Genomic DNA, 15,051 nt, shown 5'->3' with positions numbered 1-15,051 from the left:
ATTGGACCGTCGTGGTGAAGAGAGAACTGAGCAGGGGGCAAAGCTCTCGATTTACCGATCGATCTACGTTCAGACCCTCACCTATGGTCATGAGATTTGGCTCATGACCGAAAGAACAAGATTGCGAGTACAAGCAGCTGAGATGAGTTTCCTCCGCAGGGTGGCTGGGCGCTCCCTTCGAGATAAGGTGAGGAGCTTGGTCACTTGGGAGGAGCTCGGACTTGAGCCGCTGCTCCTCCACGTTGAAAGAAGCCAGCTGAGGTGGCTCGGGCATCTTTTATGGATGCCCCCTGAACGCCTCGCTGGAGAAGTGTTCCGGGCACATCCCATCGGGAGGAGGCCCCGGGGAAGACCCAGGACATGCTGGAGGAAATACATTTTGCAGCTGGCTTGGGAACGCCTCGGGGTTCCCCCTGAGGAGCTGGGGGAGGTGTGTGTGGATCGGGAAGTCTGGGCAGCTTTGCTTGAGCTGCTGCCCCCACAACCCGACCTCGGATGAAGCAGAAGAAAATGGATGGATGGGTGGATGTAATAATAGCTTTGGTCATTGGTGCTGCATGGTGGTGTTATATGCTCTCTGGGTGCCGCTCCAGCTTTATATTTAAGATCCAGTGGGTTTAATACTGGATGTCACAGTTAAATGTGTTTTTAACTGTGGTTGATTTAACATCAGACACATTTTTACTACTAAGCATTATTCACTGCATCACAAAGTCTTTATACATTCCGTTACGTTAATCTCTTCAGTGGAACAGTTTCACTGACCAATTTTCTGAGGTGAAAGATCAAGAAGTGAATATTCAGTCATTTCAGAAAAAGCAAAAACCATTTTGTTATAATAGGAGAGAAAAGTGCACCACTTGGGTCAGGTGGTCGATGACTAATCGTGAGGAATGAAGTGAGTGCAAGTCATGTCTCAGAAAAGAAATTATCCCTCTGGAGTGTTGTGTGGGCCACTGAAGAGGAGGTACTGCTGGCCCACCACCAGAGGGCACCCTGCCTGAAGTGCGGGCTTCAGGCACGAGAGGGCGCTGCCGCCTCACGGGAACAGCTGGGGGTGACAGCTGTCACTCATCATCTCTTGACAGCTGTCACCCATCTCCACCTCATTAATCACTCCATAAAGCCGGACGACATCTCCACCTCGCTGCCGAGATATCATCTATCTACGAGGTAATCTCTCAGCCGTATTCTGTGCCTACCACACTAATTCTGTATTGTTTGTAGGCGTACCTGTTTCTCCACTTACAGCTTAAGGCTGGGTTCGAAGCTGGTGACAGAGTGACGATCTTCACTCCTCACGCTGAACTGTGATAAGTAGTGATTCAGGCGCTGCTGTTTTTTCTGTGTTCCTCTTTCGGAGGTGGAGGTGTTTTGGCCACCATAAAGGAACTGTTGCTGACTGTGTTACTGGGTGTGCACACACCCACACCTAACTGTTTCTGCTTCCTGCCAGCAGTACCAGATCCGACAGCCGGAGACGGTGGCCACCTGGGGACTCGGGACTTGGCGGCTCCAGTATCCTCCGGGTTCGGTGGCAGTGGAAATCGTGTGGGATCCGGTTCTTCTCTGGACAGACGTCTTCTATCCTCGAGCCTGCCCACACGTCACCTTTGTACATTTGACTCTATCCAAATTCTGTATTTGTCTATATTTTGTTGTGCACATTTTCACAGCAGTAAAGTGTTGTATTTTGGCTCATCTATTGTCCGTTCATTTACGCCCCCTGTTGTGGGTCCATGTCACTACACTTTCCCAACAGGATATCTCGGCCAACGTCATGGATTCCGAGGGGCGTCAACCATCTGTTGAACAATCAATGGAAGAGCAGGGTCCACAGGCGCCAACAGGAGGCATGTTAGGTGAGTTGCAGCACATCTTGACCGCCTTCACTGCTCGGATGGACTTAGTGACCGAGCAGAGCGAAATACTCAGTCGCAGGATGGAGGCTCTCACCGCAGAGCTGGAAGCGCGCGCACAGGGTGCGGCTGCAGCTCCTCCTCCTGCTGTCCTGGTGCCAAATATAGACATTCTACTGGTCGTCCAACGAACCCCCCCACCGTCCCCTGAAGCATACATAAGTCCCCCGGAACCGTACAGAGGTTGTGTAGAGACATGCGCAGACTTCTTAATGCAGTGTTCGCTCGTCTTTGCACAGCGTCCTGTCATGTACGTGTTTGACTCAAGTCGGGTGGCTTATGTAATTAATTTGCTTCGAGGTGAGGCACACGCCTGGGCTACGGCGCTTTGGGAGCACAATTCACGGCTCCTAACGGTATATACTGAGTTGTGAGGGAGTTCAGACTGGTGTTCGATCACCCACATAGAGGCGAGACCGCTTCAACGGTGCTGCTGTCTATGAGACAGGGGCGTCGGAGTGCAGCCAAGTATGCAGTCGACTTCCGCATCGCGGCTGTGAGAGCCGGCTGGAATGCTACTGCACTCCACGCCACCTTTGTAAACGGACTGTCTCTGGTCCTAAAGGAGCATCTGGTGGCTAAGGACGAACCGCGGGATTTAGACGGGCTTATCGACCTGGTTATACGATTAGACAACCGGTTAGAAGAACGCCGTTGGGAGCGAGACGAAAGACGTGGCCGGACACGCGCTGTCCCTCTCCCTTCCGGGTCCGAAAAGGTTCCGCCCTCCCCACGCTCCACAGCCTCAGCACTCCGTGTGGCAACAGCTCCCCCTGCTGATGTTGCTAGGGAAATGAGCAGGGCCAATATGAGATCAGATGACAGAATGAGGAGGCTGGCCCGCGGGGAGTGTTTTCTCTGCAGCTCAAAAGAGCACATACAGAAAAACTGCCCCAAACGGCCAAAACGACAGCACTTGCCTTTAGAGACTGGGCTAAGGGTGGGTCATAACATTCACATGGGACACACATGCATATCTGCATGTCTCCCAGTTACGATCCTGAGTGGGGATCTAACCCTTCAAGCCCCAGCACTGGTGGACACGGGGTCAGAAGGGAATCTGCTTGACAGCAGATGGGCAAGGGAAGTAGGGCTCCCTCTAGTGGCACTCCCTTCACCATTGAAGATGAGGGCACTAGATGGCACCCTTCTCCCTTACATCACACACAAGATACAACCAGTAACTCTGGTAGTGTCTGGGAATCATCGGGAGGAGATAGAGTTTTATGTAACTCCTTCTACCTCCCGCGTAATTTTGGGCTTCCCATGTATGATTAAACACAATCACCGGATTGACTGGCCGTCTGGGGTTGTGGCTCAGTGGAGCGAATCCTGCCACCGGGAGTGTTTAGGATCCTCGGTTCCCCCTGGTTTGACTGCTAACGAGGAGGTAAAAGTTCCCCCCAATATGACGGCGGTGCCTGAGGAGTACCATGATCTCGCTGATGTCTTCAGCAAAGATCTGGCACTCACTCTTCCCCCGCAACGGCCATACGATTGCGCCATTGATCTGATCCCGGGCGTTGAGTACCCGTCCAGTAGACTGTACAACCTCTCATGTCCAGAGGGCGAATCAATGGATTTCTACATCCGGGACTCGTTAGCTGCCGGGTTGATCCGGAACTCCACCTCCCCGATGGGTGCTGTTTTCTTTTTTGTGGGCAAGAAAGATGGCGGACTCCATCCATGCATTGATTACAGAGGGCTAAACGAGATTACGGTTCGCAATTGATACCCATTGCCCCTGTTAGATTCAGTGTTCACGCCCCTGTATGGAGCCCAAATTTTCACCAAACTTGAGCTTAGGAATGCGTATCACCTGGTTCGGATCCGGAAGGGAGACGAGTGGAAGACAGCATTTAACACCCCGTTAGGTCACTTTGAGTACCTGGTCATGCCGTTCGGCCTCACTAACGCCCCCGCGACGTTCCAAGCTTTGGTTAATGACGTCTTGCGGGACTTCCTGCACTGATTCATCTTCGTATATCTAGACGATATACTCATCTTTTCCCCGGATCCTGAGACTCATGTCCAGCATGTACGTCAGGTCCTGCAGCGGTTGTTGGAGAACCGACTGTTTGTGAAGGGCGAGAAGTGCGAGTTCCACCGCACTTCTTTGTCTTTCCTGTGGTTTATCATCTCCTCCAACTCCGTTGCCCCAGATCCGGCCAAGGTTGCGCCGGTGAGAGATTGGCCCCAACCCACAAGCCGTAGGAAACTGCAACAGTTCCTCGGCTTTGCAAATTTCTATAGGAGGTTCATTAAGGGTTACAGTCATGTAGTTAGTCCCCTGACAGCCCTGACCTCCTCTAAAGTCCCCTTCACCTGGTCGGATCGGTGCGGAGCCGCGTTTAGGGAGTTTAGGTTTTCGACTGCACCAGTTCTGGTGTAGCCCGATCCTAGCCGCCAGTTTGTGGTTGAAGTGGATGCCTCTGACTCAGGGATAGGAGCCGTGCTGTCCCAGAGCGGGGAGTCCGACAAGGTTCTCCACCCATGTGCCTATTTTTCACGCAGGTTGACCCCGGCTGAACGTAACTAGGACGTGGGCAATCGGGAACTCCTCACGGTGAAAGAGGCTCTTGAGGAGTGGAGACATCTGTTGGAGGGAGCTGCTGGTACCATTCACGGTTTCACAGACCATCGGAACCTGGAGTATATCAGGACCGCCAAGTGGCTGAACCCCAGGCAAACCCGCTGGTCATTGTTCTTTGGGCGTTTTGACTTCCGGATCACCTACCCCCCCGGGACCAAGAATCAAAGATCGGACGCCTTGTCCCGGGTTCACGAAGATGAAGTCAAAACAGAGCTGTCGGATCCGCCAGAGTCCATCATTCCTGAGTCCACTATCGTGGCCACCCTCACCTGGGACATGGAGAAGACCGTCCGGGAGGCCCTGGCATGGAACCCAGACCCAGGAATGGGCCCGAAGAACCGCCTCTACGTCCCACCAGATGCCAGAGCTGCAATCCTGGACTTCTGTCACAGTTCCAAGCTCTCCTGTCACCCGAGGGTGCGAAGGACCGTGACAGTGATCCGGCAGCGCTTCTGGTGGGCGTCCATGAAAGCCGACATCCGGGAATATGTCCAGGCCTGTACCACCTGCGCCAGGGGCAAGGCAGACCATTCAAAAACTCAAGGACTTCTGCAACCGTTCCTGGTGCCTCATCGCCCCTGGTCCCACATCGGCCTGGACTTTGTCACGGGCCTCCCGCCGTCCCAGGGCATGATGACCATCCTCACGGTAGTGGACCGATTCTCCAAGGCGGTCCACTTCGTGGAGCGGAGAAAAGAAAAAAGAAGTTGGAAGACGAGAAAAACAACAAGACAAAGGTAGGTTTGCATGTCCAATATTACAATTTTTGTTGTCATTATTTGCGAAATGCTCCGTTCGTTTAGTGTAAAGTGCTTTAGGTGTCTTAAAGTCAGAGGCGATTGCTCTAAGACTGCAAGTGAAGCTCAGCTTTCCCTAAAATGTCAAAAAATAAGTGATCAAATATATACTGTTGTGTGTACATGTCATTGCCTAAATATGCGCAACAACGCGCTCAACTTTTGAATCAGCTTCTTATCACTGCTAACGACGCGGCTTTCCTCTCACTCAAACCCGCAGCTTCACAGTGCTTTAAACAGTGTGGACGCTGAGCGTCCACAGACTTCAACAGCGACACAAAGCATGCAGCGAAACGAGATGAGTCATTGGATAAATGCTGGGCTTTGTCCCGCCCATCGGACGCTCAGCGTGTCTGGGGGTCTATGGGGCAGTGGGCTGGCCTCGGCTGGCCCGGACGCTCAGCTTCTGCATGATGATTGGATGATCTGTCTGAGGCTGAATCCCTTTTTGATTGACAGTGAAATGAGCGAATCAGCGATCTTTTGGTGTAAACATCCGTGGGAGCATTTTCATTCTGTTCTGAGTTGAACCGGAGACTTTCCTAATCCTAATCCGGCATTTTCTTTGTTAAAAACGACTAGCGACAAATCGAGCTTCTATTTCTGGTGTTTTTTGTTTTTTTTTGTAGCTGCTTGTGTTTGGAGACTGACTTCTATCACTCTTTCTGACTTCTATTGCAGTTTCTGTTCCTACCGAGCAGCGGGTGCTGCTGAGCTCCTCCACCGTCACAAAGCACTCACAGGCGGACACACTTCACACTAGCCTCACGCCAGTCCCAGCTAGCGAGCTAGCAATCTGCACATAATGGCAGACAATTTGAATGTTGTGGACCGGATTTTGGCGAAGCCATTTGATGTCTTCCTTACGAAGAAAAACTTAGAGTTAAACAGCAGGGCAGATCAACTCCTCAGATTAATTTGGTGCAAAAGGTGGAGAAAAGTAGCTCAGCTCTCAATGGTTTGCAGGCCAAAGTTAAAGCAACAGCCCCAGTGTTATGTTGTGGATTTCTATGTTCATTTTGGAGACTTATTAAGTATTGTATTTATTATTTAAGTATTTAATTTTGATTACAACTTTATTTTTCTGTAAGATAATGTGACTGTCATTGATTATATTTTGTATTTGGATATTGAACATTTTGCACCACCATTGCACATCTGAAAGAAATTAACTATTTAACGTGTTTACTATAAATGCAGTCTCCTGCCTGCTGATGTTACTTTCAAATAGTTAATTAATGAGCCATGCTTATACATCACTGTGTATGTAGACGTTAATTAAAACCTATTTATGAGTTTGCTACCCCTTTAAGGTTAAAACAAGAATGACACCTGTATGATGTAAGATAATTACAAATAATGCTAATGATTGTGGGTACGTTACACACATAACAGTGTAGTCTATGGAATAATGAGGCATCTGGTGCTGAGGTGATGGTAGGGGGGCCCCCAAATGAAATTCTGCTTAAGGCCCCATAAAGGCTTGGGCCGGCCCTGTTTCCAGATCAATGACTATGGACGATCGGATCTTTACTGACCATCATGTGTTCATACAATTTGGCAGTTTTGAACGCAGATAATGACTTTGTTATATACAGAGCCGTGTGGAACCTGAGCAGGTGCAATTCTACATGGCTGCTGTGTGCAAACATTGGAGGAGAATTCATGTGCATTTATTAATATTTTGTGCTTGTTTTAGTTTAGTTTTTTAATACAAAAAGCAATCTGGATTGACATACTGGTATAAATCCAAGCATGAAACTATAATTGGACACAGGCAAGTGGCCTTCAAACAGTTAAAAATCTGTTCAAAATTTTATGGAATGATTATGGATAAAAATGGCTGTGTGCCTATCTTTTATTTTTCTAACCCACTCTGGCTTATTTACCTTTATCAACTATCATCAGGCCCAAACAAGTTAAAGATTTGGAAGAAAATAATTTATATCTGGTATTTCATTTTTTTTAAGTTAGTGTGACTGGAGTGAGATACTCTCTTTAAGGCCAAAATCTGTTCTCTACATCTGTCAGTTTCGCTCACTATGACGTTGTTAACTAGTGATGCAAGTCAAGTCAAGTCACGTCTAAGAGCCTGCGCTAGTGCTGCTGTTTGCCGCAATCCCCAACACCACAGGACCCGCCCCAGGTCCTGGCCCTGGGTGGCAATCACCAAGGCAGACACCTAGTCCCATTCCCACATCTCTTAACTAACCCTCTATCTGCCACAGCTGGGTGAAACGTCGATGTACCCTTGGGCCTTCTCCAGCTACTGGGGTCCTCAACACTTAGACACCTGTGTCCTGGATCATGCACAGAGAAACATGCACATGGCCAAAATATCACAGCTGACACTCAATCACAATACACGCAATACTCCTCATCATTAGTTTCTCTCAGTAGTTGTTTGTTTGATGCAGTCATTCCATCTGTACCCAAGAATCCTTTGAACACACTTAGTACCAACGACATCCCGTCATTGCCTTGGGTCACTGTTTAGCATCCAAGTCTCATAACCATACAGCAAGACTCAACAAACAAGTCTCGGCTGTCGTCTGTTGTGATTTGTTTTTTGTTATGACTGTTTTTCTGTGCTTATGGGGTTTTTTTTTTGTTTGTTTGTTTTTTTTGCTCTCCAGTGGTGCTGCGTGAGTTCAACACAGCAGCAATGGAGGTTTTTCTTTTCCCAATTCTTTCCTTGTGTGTGCTTTTATGTGTGTTCATGTACCGGACCGGCTTATGTGTGTTGTTGTTTGTTAAGTGTGTCATGAGGCCGGTGAAGGTTTGCTCAGCCCTGCTCGTGACCTAGGGCAGGGATATACATCTGGAGCTGGGTCCCCGGGTGCCCTAAAAGGCGACCTCTGCTCCTAACTGGCAATTAGGATGGGTAAACATGCAGTAAACACATTTCATTGTGCAGGGAACATGTTCCTTATGTGCATATGACAATAAACTCCTTTTGAATCCTTTGAAGACAGGCAGCACCAGGAACCTAAAGACCGTTCACCTGCAAAGATATCAGCATCTTCAAACACCTCTGTCCAGTGACCTCATGACTCCATAAGCTCTTCCCAGGTGCCTCTCAATCTCACTGGCCGAGGACCCAGGGACATGTACGAGGTCTATTAGAAAAGTATCCGACCTTATTATTTTTTCAAAAACCATATGGATTTGAATCACGTGTGATTACATCAGACATGCTTGAACCCTCGTGGGCATGCGAGAGTTTTTTCACGCCTGTCGGTTACGTCATTCGCCTGTGGGCAGTCTTTGAGTGAGGAGTCGTCCACCCGCTCGTCGATTTTTTTCATTGTTTAGGAATGGCTCAGAGACTGTTGCTTTGTTTGATAAAACATTTTTCAAAACTGTAAGGCACAACTGAGTGGACACCATTCAATAAATTCAGCTGGTTTTCGGTTAATAAAAATTTTAACGGCTGATGAGAGATTTTGGTCTGGTTAGGTCGCTTTAAGGACGGTCCACGGCGCCTGACGGCGATCTGCGCTTCGAGTGGCTGGCAGCGTCTCGCCATTTCAAGTTGAAAACTTCCACATTTCAGGCTCTGTTGACGCAGTAAGTCGTCAGAGAACAGAGAACTTTCAGAAGCAGTCGGCATGAGGAGTTTATTCGGACATTCCATTGTTAACGGTCATTTTGTAATGAAAGAACGTGCGGGCAGAGTCGCATGTCGGGCTGGACCCGACCGCGGGGGGGGTCGCGGCAGGAAAAACACCTCCGTTGGAAATCTTAAGGGGCAAGTTGGAACATGCCCAAGCTGTTAAACAATTTCTCAGTTACTCACTTGTTGAAAGCCATTAAAAGCCGCCTGAATTCTACAAATGGTTTTCAACACGGAGGTGTTTTTCCTGTCGCGGCGCACACAGATTTGCCGAGTCGTCACGGGAAACAACTCGGCGAATTTGCGCGTACGTCTTTCATTAAAAAATGTCCTTAAACAGTGGAATGTCCGCATAAATTCGTCATGCCGGCCTCTCTGAATCTTCTCTGTTCTCTCACGATGTTCCTGGGTGAATTTAAGCCTTAACTTAGGATGTTTTCAGCTTGAAACAGGCCAACGACAGCGCCTGGAAGCGCTGCAGGACGTCCCGCTCCGTGGGAAGTCCTTACACCGACAGAAACACCCCTAATCTCTCATCAGCCGTTTAAACTTTTCACAGAAAACCAGCTTAATTTCTCGAATAGTGTCCACTCGGATATTCCTCACAGGTCCAGAAAAAATTTTGATAAAGCAACGCGCGCTGGTCTCGAGCAGCGTTGTGAACAAAGGAATTCAGCCGAGAGGGCGGGAACCACATCTCACTCAAGGCCTGCCCACAGGGAAACTGACGTCACCAACACGCGTGAAAAAACTCACGCATGCGAAAGAGGGTTCAAGCATGATTGGTGTAATCGCATGTCATTCAAATCCATATAGTTAAAAAAAAAATAAAAGGGTCGGTTTATTATCTAAGAGACCTCGTATATCACTGCTGAGATAAGAGAATGTCTCTACAAGTTCAACTCTTTCACTACATACAGATACCACTTCTGATGGCTGAGTTCAGGAAGTCATTAAAAAGCCTGAATCTTAGTCTTGATCCAGGACAATCTCTAACCCAGACACTCTGATTCCTCATTCAGTGTTATGGCTAACCCAATGAGTGAATTGGACCCAAAAATGCTGGGAACAGGAATGAAAACAAAGAACAGTTTATTGGATGAATTTACAGCCATAATATTGCAGTAGATTTGTGGAGGAGGCACCAGAGCAGGGAGGCACAGGCTGGAACCAGAATGAGATGAGGATGGAGATCAGAACCAGGTGGCCGCAATGGAGCTGAAGGCAGGCTGGAAGCAAAGTGCACAGAAAAATGTCAGGTTGAAGGAATGAACACAAAGACAAAAATCACAGTGCAGGGTATCAATGAGATATACTGAGGCAGGTACCACTAAGCTGAGCTGGGTTCCTGACTTCTGTGGAGTGGCAGAACCGGAGTTTAAATACTGAAGCAGGTGATCACAGGCAGGTGTGCCAAATCAGCTCTATGACACACCTCCTGGAAAAAACAAGAAGGGAGGGGGGTAAGGAGCAAAACTTCTCAAGTTCTGCAATCAGAGCATCTAATGACTCTCCAAAGATCACAGTATCATCCGCAAAGTCAAGGTCAGTAAACCATTCCTTGCCAACAAAAACACCCAAGTCGCTGGTTTCCTTTCCTACCCAACACCAAGTCCATGCAAGCACTGAACAGTTGTAACATTGAACACACCCCTGATGAACACCTAGTTTTCAATAAGAAAATCTCAGTCTCTACCTCCACTCTATACATCACTCACAGTATCATTGTATAGGCTGGCGATGATGTCCAACAGCTTTTTGGCAATCCCTCAAATCCTCAGGCTGTCCCTGAGAGTAGTCCAATCAACTAAATAAAACACTTTGTGAAAATCAACATAGGCCACAAAAAAGCACTGCCGATGCTCAGGCTTGCATTCTATGAGAGCCTGCAGTTGACTTGTTGGGTGTGAAGCCAGACTGCTCCGCTCCGGTCACTGAGCAGCAAGTAGCTGAAACTGAATCCTATTGAGAATTATCCTTGTAAGTACCTTCCCTGCCACAGAGAGCAGTGTGATGTCGCAGTCCATGAGATCACCCTTTCCTTTCCAGATTACACTGCAAAAGACAAAAATTACACAATACACAGTTTCTCCCATCATAGCCACAGAAGCATATAACTCCTTCGGAGTTGTCATTGAGTGTCTTGGTGGCTTCCCTCAACTGTCATCTTCTTGCTGTCAGGGTGGGTCCTGGCTCGGGGCGAAGTTATGGGTTTGTATCCTATTGTTGTCTGCCTCCCCTGATTTGATCCTCTTGGTTGACCTTTTGATCATTTTGTATTATGTTTTCTCTGGTTGTGTTTATTATGTATCTTTGGCATTTCATTATCTTGTATTCTTTTTGTTTTTGGTATTATTTCCTGTGATCATTTGTTCAAGTCATTCCATTGTTTTGCTGTAGGTTCTGGTTTTGTTCTGTTCTTTCTTTATTTTCTGTGATGTTATTAGTTATACTTGAATGAATGAATGAATGAATGAAAACTGTTTATTTCGAACATTTGATACAACAACAATTACAAGATAGATCAGTGAAGACAACAACAAAAAAGTTCCTACTGTGTACCCAACATGTCCGAAAAGGGGTAGGGTGAAGCATCAGCTTATTTTTCCCTACCCCTTCTTCCCCACAACCAGTGATACCCTAAACCGATATCTATCTATCTATCTATCTATCTATCTATATATATATATATATATATATATATATATATATATATATATATATATATATATATATATATATATATACACAAACATAAATATACACCTACACATACCTACTTACATACAAAATACTATATATTTACAAGCCGAAGCAAAAAACAAAAACACCCTAACCCTCATTACCCTTCCTCCTCCCTATACCTAGAAAAAAACATATTTTTGTACCGCTGTTTGAACTGGTTCATGCTTGGACATTGCTTGAGCCCCACTCCCAATCTGTTCCACATCCTCACCCCGCAGACAGAAATACAGAAACCGTTTAATGTTGTTCGTGCCCACTGATGTTTTAAATTAAATTTCCCCCTCAGACTGTAATCCCCTGATCTGTTAAAAAACATATTTTTAATATTTGCTGGAAGTAAATTGTTTATTGCTTTATACACGATTTGTACTGTTTGAAAATGAACCAAGTCTGTGAATTTTAAGAATTTGGATTGTAAAAATAGTGGATTTGTATGATCTCTATAGCCAGTATTATGAATGATTCTTATAGCTCTTTTCTGCATTACTGATAGTGATTGTGTTGTACCTTTATAAGTATTACCCCATACCTCTGCACAGTACTGTAAATATGGTAAAACCAGTGAGCAGTAAAGAATGTGGAGTGAGTTGTGGTCCAGAATATGTTTCACTTTGTTTAGAACTGAAATGCTTCTTGACAGTTTACTTTGTATATGTTTTATATGAGTCTTCCAGTTTATCTTATCATCTTTTTTTGCTCCGTATGCATCACTCTGCATTTAATCATTAGTGATCGATCTCTGCCCCCCTTCTCGGCATGTCTTTTTCCTGGTTCTTTCCCTCAGCCCCAACCAGTCTCAGCAGAAGACTGCCCCTCCCTGAGCCTGGTTCTGCTGGAGGTTTCTTCCTGTTAAAAGGGAGTTTTTCCTTCCCACTGTGGCCAAGTGCTTGCTCATAGGGGGTCGTTTTGACCGTTGGGGTTTTTCATGGTTATTGTATGGCCTTGCCTTGCAATATGGAGCGCCTTGGGGCAACTGTTTGTTGTGATTTGGCGCTATATAAGAAAAAAGTTGATTGATTGATTGATTGATCTATTATCACCCCCAGAAACTTATTTTCATGTACCCTTTCAATATCTACCCCCTCGACTTGTAACTGAACCTGTATGTCTGTATTACAATAGCCAAATAACATGTATTTTGTTTTACTTAAGTTTAATGATCATTTGTTTCTGTCAAACCATATTTTCAATTTTCCCATTTCTATACTGATCCTCCTCAGTAACTCCTGCAAATCCCCCCCTGAACAAAAAATGCTTGTGTCATCTGCAAATAATACTAATTTTAATATTTTGGAAACATTGACAATATCATTTATATAAATTAGAAACAGTTTTGGACCCAATACTGACCCCTGTGGGACGCCACAAGCATTGTCCAAGCATGATGATGTATATTCCCCCAACTTCACAAACTGTTTTCTGTTACTTAAGTAGCTTCTCACCCAGTGCAACACCAACCCCCAATCCCATACTGTTCAAGTTGATTGATTAATATGTCATGATTGATTGTATCAAAAGCCTTTTTAAGGTCTATAAATATTCCAACTGAATGTAATTTGTGGTCTATGGCGTTTGTAATCTCCTCAACTGATTCTATTAATGCAATTGATGTTGAACTATGTGCTCTGAATCCATATTGACTATCAGTAAGTAATTTATGTTTATTTATGAATTTGTCTAATCTATTATTGAATAACTTTTCTAATAATTTGGAAAATTGTGGAAGCAAAGAAACAGGTCTATAATTTGTGAAGTGGTGTCTATCCCCAGTCTTATACAGCGGCACAACCTTAGCTATTTTCCATTTGATTGGGAAATTTACCGGTTTGAAATGATAAGTTACAGATGTATGTTAATGGTTCTACAATCCATTCAATGACCTGTTTTACCACCACCATATCAATTTCATTTAAATCGGTAGATGTTTTATATTTACAATTATTCACAATGTCTATAATTTCTTTTCCATCCACTGCTGTGAGGAACATTGAACAGGGATTTCTTTCTATGAGATTATTATCCCAATCCTCAGGTTGGGAATCGGGAATTTTTTTCTGCCAAGCTTGGTCCAATATTTACAAAAAAAATATTAAAACCGTTGACTACCTCATCCTTATTTTCCTTCTTGACATTATTATCAATGAAATACTGAGGGTAACTCTGTTTTTTATTACCATTTTTGATAATGCTATTTAATATATCCCATATTCCTTTAATATTGTTTTTGTTATTATATAATATGTTACTATAATATAATATTCCTTCCTACATACCCGTATAATATTAATCTATTTTTGTATTTCTTATATCTATTTTCTGCCTCTTTAGTCTTTAGTTTTATGAATTCTCTATACAGTGTACATGCATTTCGTAACCCTTTCGTCATCCATGGTCGAGCTTGGATTTTTTGTTTTCTGTAGTCTTGTTTAATTGGACAATTTTTATCATATAATGATGTAAATATTTGTAAGAAAGTTTCATATGCACTATCAACATCACTTTCACTGTATACCTTTTCCCAGTTTTGCTCCTGTAAATCGTTCTTTAGTGTGTTCATGTTTTCCTCTGTCCGCACTCGCCTGTATTTTATTTTCTCCTCTGGCTGATTCCGCCGATGGTTTCTATTATAAACAATGAAAACTGGTAGATGATCACTAATGTCATTGATTAATAATCCACTCACAGTGTTATTCTCAATATCATTGCTGAATATATTATCAATTAAGGTAGCACTATGGGATGTAATTCTTCTTGGCCTGGTGATTTTTGGATATAAACTCATACTGTACATTATACTGATAAATTCATCTGTTATTTTATGCTTATTTGGATTGAGCAGATCAATATTTAAGTCACCACAAATGAACACAGTTTTTTGATTAGTTTTTGAGAACATTTTTCCCATACAGTCAGTGAATGTTTCAATACTAGATCCTGGTGCTCTATATATACAGCTGACTAATACATTTTTGCTTTTTTCTTCACATATTTCAATAGCTGTACATTCTAATAAGTTATCAATCACAGTTGTCATATTGTCTACTATTTTATAATCCATGTTCTTATCTACATACACAGCCACTCCTCCTCCACTCTTATTCTTTCTGTTTACACAATTAAATTCATATCCATCCAGTTCAAAATCCATTCCTTTATCGTCATTGATCCATGTTTCTGATATAGCAATTATGTTAAATATTTTTTTAAATTGACTTAAATATTCTTTAATGTTGTTAAAGTTTGCATATAGACTTCTGCTGTTGAAATGGATTATTGATAATTTGTTATCCGTTTTAATGATCCGATTAAACTGTTCATCTGTATAATAGCAACATCTGTCATTGATATTTGAGAAGAAATTATTGTCCAGATCTGTATCGT

This window comes from Thalassophryne amazonica, chromosome 7 (genome assembly GCF_902500255.1).
Source record: "Thalassophryne amazonica chromosome 7, fThaAma1.1, whole genome shotgun sequence".
In the NCBI taxonomy this organism is placed as follows: Eukaryota; Metazoa; Chordata; class Actinopteri; order Batrachoidiformes; family Batrachoididae; genus Thalassophryne; species Thalassophryne amazonica.
This window is presented reverse-complemented; position numbering follows the sequence as displayed.